Source organism: Papio anubis, chromosome 8 (assembly GCF_008728515.1).
Source record: "Papio anubis isolate 15944 chromosome 8, Panubis1.0, whole genome shotgun sequence".
In the NCBI taxonomy this organism is placed as follows: domain Eukaryota; kingdom Metazoa; phylum Chordata; class Mammalia; order Primates; family Cercopithecidae; genus Papio; species Papio anubis.
The window spans coordinates 2,553,828-2,562,606 of record NC_044983.1 but is presented as its reverse complement, the minus strand read 5'-3'; the positions used below and the strand labels follow the sequence as shown (position 1 = coordinate 2,562,606).

Below are 8,779 nucleotides of genomic sequence, written 5' to 3'. Positions count from 1 at the left end.
CTTTTTGATGCTGTTTTTAGTTTATTTGCATTTTTAACAGTTCTATTAAATATGTGACATACAAATAATGGCATGTATTTAATATGCATAATTTGATAATTTTGGACATAGGCAAACACTTGTAGTATCTTCACCACAATCAAAATACTAGGCATAGCCATTACCTCCAAAAGTTTCCTTATGTCCTTTGTATGCATGTATATTTTGTAAGTTTGACAAAATTGTCAAGAATACACAATGGGGAAAGGATAGTCTCTTCAATGAGTGATGTTGGGAAAAGTTAATGTTCACATGCAAACAAAAATGAAACCGGACCCCTTCCTTACACAACAATCAATTCAAACTGGATTAAAGACTAGTCCATTTGCATTTAACGTAATTATTGATAAGGCAGAATTTACATCTGCCATTTTCTATATGTCTTATGTCTTTTTGCTTCTTCTGTTCCTCCATCACAGCCTTATTGTGTGTTAAGTGAATATTTAATAGTGTACTAATTTGTTATCTTTGTTTTTCCTATTTTTTGAGTAATTTTATTACTGTTTGCCTTGGAATTACACCTAACAATTTAATTTATAATAATCCAGTTTGAATTACCACCAACTAAGTTTTATTAGTATACAAAACATGAGCTCCTATGTGGCTCAATTCCCTCTAACCTCCTTTATGTTATCGTTATACTAATTATGTTCTTGTACACTGAATTCCATCAACACAGTTTTATTATTATTGTTTTATGTGGTAGTATTTTAAATCAGATAGGAGAAAAAAAAGTGTTACAATAAAACAAATTTAAATCTCTGTTATTTTTACCTATGTAATTATTTTCACCATTGCTCATCATTTCATGTGGATTTGAGTTACTTTCTAGCATCCTACTGTTTCTATCTGAAGGACTATCTTTGATATTTCTTACACGACAGAGGTGCAAGAGGCAAATCATCTTTTTTTTTTTTTTTTGGTTTAACTAAATGTGTTCTAATCTCTTTTTTATTTCTAATGGTCTGTTCTGCAGGATATAGAATTCTTGGTTAACTGGTGTTTTTCTTTTGGTTCTTTGAATATGCCATTCCATTTTCTTATGGCCCCTATTGCTTCTGGTGAGAAATCAGCTGTTTATCTTTTGACTCTCTCTCATGCATAATGAGTTGCTTCTCACTTATTGATTTTGCTACTCTTTATTTTTGTCTTTGGCTAATTTTACGATGCATCTAAGTGTGGATCGCTTTAAATTTATTCACTTGGAGTTCACTGTGCTTCTTACATGTAAGATTAATATTTCATATTTTATTTTCAAGGTTTTGGCCATTTTTAAGATATTTATTCTTCCCATTTTCTCTCTCTTCTCTTCTTTTGGGAAGTCTGTTATGCATATGTTGGTACAGTTGATTTTGTATAGCCCCTGAGGCTCTGCTCATTTCTTGTTTTAGTATTATTTTTTGTTCCTCAGACTGGATAATCAATACCAACAAACCTACCTCCAAATTCATGGAGTTTTTTTCTTCTGTGAGCTCAGATTTGCTGTCAAGCTCTCATGGTGAAATCTGCATTTCACATATTATACTTTTTAACACTAGAGTTTATATTTGGCTCTTTTATAAAAATAAAATTTATGTTTCTTTATTGATATTCTCTTTATGGTGAGATATTTTTGATATATGTTCTTTTATTTTGTTAGACATGATTTCCTTTATTTGTTTTAAGAAATGAAAAGCAGCTGATTTAAAATTGGTGCCTAATTAATCCAAAGTAGGGGCTTCTTTGTAGACACTTTCTACATATTCCTTTTTTCCTTGTATATACACATTTCTTTTCTGTTTATTGTCTCAAAATTTTCTGTTGAAAACAAGACATAAATAATACAGTAGGAAAGTTTAGTTGATAGGATTCACTTCCTCTCCTTCAACTTTGCTGTTCTCGAAGTTTGTTTAGTGAATTTTCTGAAATAACTCTGTGAAGTCTGTATTCTGTTGTATGTAACCACTGAAAACTGCTTGAGTAGCTTAGAGTCAGCTTATGATTGGGTATATTTCCTCAAATACCTGAAAACATTAAGTGTCCCAGTCTTTGCCACAGAGTTCCACATGAATGTTGAGGCAAGCCTTCAACTCTCTGTTGGACAGTTTACAACTTACCATCACCTTTCTTTTCTTCTTGTGCTGAGCCTCAACTTCAGCCAGAGGTGAGAGACTTCTTAGGTCTTTCCTGACCATGCACACAACATTTTGCATAGACATGTGCTTTACATTACCAAATATGTCAGAGCTTTTCTAAGTTCCCATGAAAATTTCATTTCCCAGCTTTTCTCTTTAAGTTTTTTATTTAGGTTACATTTTTGCTCTCAATGTTTTCTCTGTCTCAGGCAGATGTAATGTTAAATAATTGCCACTAATTGTTTTGACAAATCCCTTTAAAGAGAAGGTCTTCATACTTGGAGACACTGAGTCAGGTCAACTAATTGACAAGGCTCGCGGTGGGTGTTCCAGGGAACTATCAGGCAGAAGAGTTTCAACTCTGTTCTCACTCTTTTTGAGGCAATGTAGCTCCAAGTTTTCACCATCATTGGAGAGTTTGTTGAGGATATCATGGAGATGGAGGAGGTGATGAAATACAGCATGAAAATGTTGGTTTTCTCAAGCTTTATCAGTATTCTCATGATTTTATAGAGGAGACAATTTTCTATGGGTCCTTATTCTACCACTTATAATACCATCATTTAACAAGTAAAATCAGAATATCTCTGTTCACAAATTAGCTCCTGAAACAAGCAATTTCTAATATAAAAGAAAATATAATTTCAAATAGGTCTCTAAATTTGAACACAAATACAAGGAGTTGGCAAATAAAAGAAAGATTTTCTCCTTATAGTAAATCATAATGAGACACTTTCCTTTCTAAAACTATTTTTTATAGAACTGTCTATATTTCAGCAGCATAGTTACCAAGGTTAAATTTCTAGGACAGACTTTGTTGAAGCATCTCTCAACTATTAGTCTCATTGAACATATAAATATTTCAAGATTACATTCTACTCAAGTATTTAGTTTAAACTTCTACCCAGGAAGCCATGAATAAATCCAGATAACACATGCTAGCTGAGTAATTGCATCTTAAAATGAGAATGATTTCAATGACACCATCTTCTATTTAACCTGAACATCTTACTTTTCCCAAGGACATACTCCTCCATGAAAATGCCCTGCTGAATATATTTACTTTAAGGAAGGAAAGACTTGATTTCACTTTCAATTTCACAGTCACATCACTGCTTCAAGTTATTTAACAACAATGGCAATATTTGGACAATAGACGCATCACGTTAAGAGACTTGAACCTTGTCCTACACTCTTGAATTTTGTTAGTTTCCACATTACATCAACCTTATTCCCCAATTCCTCTGCATATGCATTCTAAAATAATTTTCTCATGATGTGCTGACATAGTTTGAGATTTTATATTGTGTTCAGTTTAAGTAGTTCATATTCCCTGGAACCACTTTGAGCTGTATTGCTGTCATTGTCCTTCTTATCAGCCAGCTGCAGACTCGGTCCTAGTATTGCTGCTGAATATTATATTCTCTGGTTGAGAAATAGTCTATCTCTTTTCTAAATTTTAAGGATACCTGTGAGGTTTTGGATTGTTTTGTAAAAAAACACTCTACAATATCTTAGTTGTTAAGGTCAGCAACTAGATGTCATAAAATTATAATTACAGCCTAAAAATATATTCTTTTTTTCTTTCAATTACTCTATTGAAATCTGACAATTTAAAATAATTATTTTAACACTGTCATTTTGTAATTAATTTTTATATTTCTGTATTACAAGATTGCATACACAAAATAATTTGACTCTCTTAACCCTGGGGATATGTCTACGGAATTTTAAGGAAGACAAAAACATTTAATTGTTAATCCTTTCTTAAAGGAATCTCTACACTTGCAGACTATGTGAACTGCAGTGACAGTTGTACTAGGTGAATGTAGGTCACAGAGTGTTTTACTGTAGACTACAATTTGTTATGCATTATTCTCTTTTGTAATCTCTACTTTTGCCCCCTTCTTTTCTTTGGATCCTTTTAATGAGATGTTAAACAGACTCAACTCTGTCTCATACTTGAAATAACCAAAATACTTAAAACTGTCAATATTCAGAGTTTTCATGTATTAATTTCCCACAATTATGAACAAACTAAAAACTGGCAGCAAGGTATAGTGGCTCATGCCTGTAATCTTAGCATTTTGGGGGGCCTAATCCTACGTAGCACTTTGGGGGGCCGAGGCAGATCACTCGAGGTCAGGAGTTCAAGATCAGCCTAGCCAACATGGTGAAATCCCATCGCTACTAAAAATACAAAAACTAGCCAGGTGTAGTGGCACGCACCTGTAGGCCCAGCTACTCGGGAGGCTGAGGCAGAAGAATTGCTTGAACCCAGGAATCAGAGGTTTCAGTGGGCTGGCTGAGCTTATGCCACTGCAGTCCAGCCTGTGTTACAGGGTGAGACTCTATCTTTAATAATAACACAAACGAAAAAGTGAATATCCTTACCATTTCATAGAAATTGCTCTTACCAAGGTTATCACTGATCTCCCTTCATCACCCCAACCTTCTTAGAGCAATCTTCCATGCTGGCTTCTGGCAGAACAACTTTATGGCCATGTCCAGCTTCTTCAAGCACTCCTACATCACCTACTTTGTGACGTTCTCTTCTGTTCACCATGTCTCATGGCACAATCATCCTCAGAGCTATGTCCTAAGTGATCTTTATAGTCCCCACATTTCACAGAAAACCCTGGCTACCTTGATGGCTATTTATATGATGCTATAAACAAAGGCCATAGTGTGGCCCTCCCCACACCGGCTGAGGATAGAGATCTGTCTCACAGTACAGTCCTTAAATAGGAGGTAAGCCTGCATCTCTCTGACTTAATTTGTGAACTAAAATATGAAAAAGTATTACATTTACTTGATTTTATTTGGGGGCTCTGAATGTCTTTGAACAGCTTCAAACATCCGGAGTCTTCGCTTCAACATTTTGACTGAGAATCTTGTAAACATATATTTTTATATGTATTGTATTATTAGTGTTAGATTAGGCAGACAGCCACACATGAGCAGGAGAGGGTGACCCCTGAGAAAAGGGAAAACCTCGTAACCCAGGAACCACCTGAAACGTGCATGCTGGGTATGAGCAGGGAGGAAGGGAAATACTTAGGCAAGAAGGAATGTCCCTTGAGAGGCCCAGTGATCACTCACTCTGCAGGTAACCTGTGGGAATGTCGCCAGACGCACGCTGATAAGGGGAAGATGGCAAAGAAGAAATTCCTAGGAGATAATGCAGGGGCAGTGCCTGGCCAACCTGCCACGCATGCGCACTGACTAACAGTAAAGGAGGGTTCCACAAGCCGGGGTTGGGGAATAGGCAGGAAAAAGGAGAGGACTTAAGGCAGTAACAGTAAAACTAGACAAAGAACAAAGGTGGAGACTTAAGGCAGAGGCGGAAACTTCAAGGAAGAGTTAGTTTCACGTCATCAACACCCAACGCAGAAAACGCAGCGCTCTTGGGGGCTGCGAGCTCGCTCTCCTCGCAGGGCGCGCTGCCTCTAAGTAAACTCTCGGCTATTTTCCTTCAATCACTTCTCTTTTTTGGCTAAATCAGTCAATTGACAGAACGCTAACAACCAAGGATTCCTGCACTTCCCGGTAATATTTATATAATGCTTTTTCTTAAAAACAAAACAAACAAACAAAAAAACCCAACTTATTTCATTTTAAATACATCAATTAAAGCGTTACTGTGAATATTCCAGTTGACATTGTCTCAAATAATAAGTCACTTGCAAATAGGCAATGTCAAGGAGATCATTTTAAACAGTTATGGTTGTTATTTGCGAGGCTTGTTTTATGTTTTTTAAGGTTTATCTTATATATGCTTGATAAAGAAAAAAGAAAGAAAAATCACTATTTTTTTCTCTCAGCATGTGATTTATCCCAGATATCTGTAATTTTTTAAAAATTAGCAAGATAATTTTTTGCATCTCTGGAAACAACAGTTATGAAAAAATAACCTCTAATATTATTACGAAAGCTAAATTCAAAGTTATTTTCCGTATGTACAGACACAACTTATTACCTTCTGCTTCAGTTTCTACTATTCTTTTCTACAGTCTCCCTAAAGGTCAGGCCTCCCCTAAAGATTTGTTTCTTTCAGTTTCCCCTCTCTTACAGTCATCCATACATCTCAGAATATTGCATTCACCACCTTCCCGTCTAGACCATGGTCCACAGTGCCAATAGAGTCATCTTGAAACCAAAGTTATACCATCAAATCCCTCCATTTGAAATTGCATAGGGACCTCTTCCTCCATTTGACTAAACTCCCAGTGCCGTGCCATCGGGTCACTTCTTGTCTTTCTGCGATCGTCCTATGCTCTCCTTCACCTCAACGGAGTCTGATTTCTTATCTCGTGCTCAGCCTTGTGGCAGGCACGTGACAAGCATCACCTCCTGAATTTTTCACAGCACAGGCACGAGGTACAGGCTCTTGACAACCCTGTGTTATGTGTCAGGAAACTGAAATTGAAATGAATTATCTACGGCTAAATGCATTATCCATGGCTACCAGCCGGGAAATGGAAAATATTTGAACCCCAGAATTGTTGAACGAGAATTCTTTTAAGTTTTATATTTGGCCTCCTCTCCTTAATTTAGATATTGAGTCCTATTTCCCTGATGCCTACCATATTACTTCCGTGCCTTTCGAGCTGCTGTTTTCTTGTTTCAAAACATCCTACTCTGAGTTCTTTGTATGGTTAATATTTTCTCATCCTTTGGTTCTCCACTAAGTGTCATATTCTCAGGTAGGAATTTTCTACCCACTCTTCCATCAGCAGAATATCCTTAGTTTCTGTCTGCTTTAACAGAGAGCTTACTGCCTATTTTTAAATTTTGTATACTCTGTAATTATGTTATTGATCTGGTTACTGTCACCTAATGTAGTTATTTAATGTGCCTGACTTAGTGTAGATAGTCATGCAATAAATATTCATTGAATGAATAAATGTTAAAGGTTATGGAACTGTGAAGTAGAAATCTTATGAATTAAAAATAGAAGATGGGAAAAGTCAGAAACAGCTTCATTACATGTGTAAAACACAAACCAATTATGTCCAAAGAAAAGCAAATATTATTTCCATAGAATGAATAATTTAATATTATGTGAAGTTGGGGTCATTGAATACTTCTAAATTGGCAATTGATTCTCGATATCTTCCTTTAAAGTTATATCTTCTTGAAGTTTAAGGGAAGAAAGGTGCTGTGGGAGGGCACAGTGGATGTTGAATAATAAATTTTTAAAAACACCTTATTCTTAGAAGTTTCACTTTGCCAGATGTTTTTCTACCTTAGTTAAATTTCCTTTGTAGCAAATGTGTGTACCCTTGATCACACTGAAGAAAATTTGGATGTTGACAGCACATGGTAGCATTGTTTTCAGATGTCTTCAACATAGCAACTTCTAGGACGTCAGGCTCCAAAAACATCATGGGAGAAAAAATACCCTGACTTTATTGTTTGAGGAAAATTTGTGGATTGTACAATTATGTTGGGTTTATATGATTTGATTTTACTTACTTTTTATATTACATGTAGTATAAAATGTATACTTTATCTACTTTTTATACGTCAAAATTTTACAGGTTTTGCTTTATTTACAGCGTTTTCCTCAAGCAATTCTTAAGATACTGAGCATCGCTCAGCAGCTCAGGCGGCGGGAGGAGTGGCAGCGGCCAGGCAGCCCAGTTTCGCGAAGGCTCTCGCCTCCCCCGCTGCCAGGATGCCCAAGAGGAAGGTCAGCTCCGCCGAAGGGGCCGCCAAGGAAGAGCCCAAGAGGAGATGGGCGCGGTTGTCAGCTAAACCTCCTGCAAAAGTGGAAGCGAAGCTGAAAAAGGCAGCAGCGAAGGATAAATCATCAGACAAAAAAGTGCAAACAGAAGGGAAAAGGGGAGCAAAGGGAAAACAGGCCGAAGTGGCTAACCAAGAAACTGAAGAAGATTTACCTGCAGTAAACGGGGAAACGAAAACTGAGGAGAGTCCAGCCTCTGATGAAGCAGGAGAGAAAGAAGCCACATCTGATTAACACCATATACCATGTCTTACCAGTGGTCCCTGTCTCCTTTCTTGTACAATCCAGAGCAATATTTTTATCAACTACTTTATAAATGCAAGTTTTTTAGTAGCTCTAGAAACATTTTTACGAAGGAGGGAATCCCACCTCATCCCATTTTTTAAGTGTAAATGCTTTTTTTTTTTTTTTTTTGAGACGGAGTCTCGCTCTGTCGCCCGGGCTGGAGTGCAGTGGACGGATCTCAGCTCACTGCAAGCTCCGCCTCCCGGGTTTACGCCATTCTCCTGCCTCAGCCTCCCAAGTAACTGGGACTACAGGCGCCCGCCATCTCGCCCGGCTAGTTTTTTGTATTTTTTAGTAGAGACGGGGTTTCACCGTGTTAGCCAGGATGGTCTCGATCTTCTGACCTCGTGATCCACCCGTCTCGGCCTCCCAAAGTGCTGGGATTACAGGCTTGAGCCACCGCGCCCGGCCGTAAATGCTTTTTTTTAAGAGGTGAAATCATTTGCTGGTTGTTTATTTTTTGATACAACCAGAAAATAGTGTGGGATATTGAATTATGGGAGGCTTTGACTGTCTCGGGTGCCAGCTTAACATTCCATAGATGGGGAGTTAGTTTTTATATCCTATAATACAAAGCATATTAAGTGGCAAT

General features: G+C 37.1%; 1 pseudogene across 1 annotated transcript; it reads left to right on the top strand.

The window, feature by feature from the left end:
• Positions 1 to 4,682: 4,682 nt before the first annotated feature.
• On the top strand, positions 4,683 to 8,293 carry LOC101021507 (annotated as a pseudogene). The gene has a single exon (XR_002523677.2). The product of XR_002523677.2 is annotated as a non-histone chromosomal protein HMG-14 pseudogene (transcript).
• Positions 8,294 to 8,779: the final 486 nt, after the last annotated feature.